Here is a 312-nt window from a genome sequence, read left to right on the forward strand (position 1 = left end):
TGAGGACGCTTAGTCATTTTTAGAATTATAATTCTAGTGTATATATTACATATTAATCATCGGTTTTCATTTTATATCCCAATACTGGATCCCAATATCTGAAGAAGACTAGGAGAAAAAATTTAAAACTCGATGGAAGCAAAGATCACACTTAAAATATACAAAATTAACGCACTTGATGAAGACTGGAGCACAGATAGGTGACACAGGACACGTGACTGGGCTTTCGCTACGGTTAAGGTGAAGGCCACGTATTATACAGTTGCTCAAAGTTCGGCGAATTATGTGTGTTATTAGACAAACGAACGAAAA

This window comes from Penaeus monodon, chromosome 22, assembly GCF_015228065.2.
Source record: "Penaeus monodon isolate SGIC_2016 chromosome 22, NSTDA_Pmon_1, whole genome shotgun sequence".
Lineage (NCBI taxonomy): Eukaryota > Metazoa > Arthropoda > Malacostraca > Decapoda > Penaeidae > Penaeus > Penaeus monodon.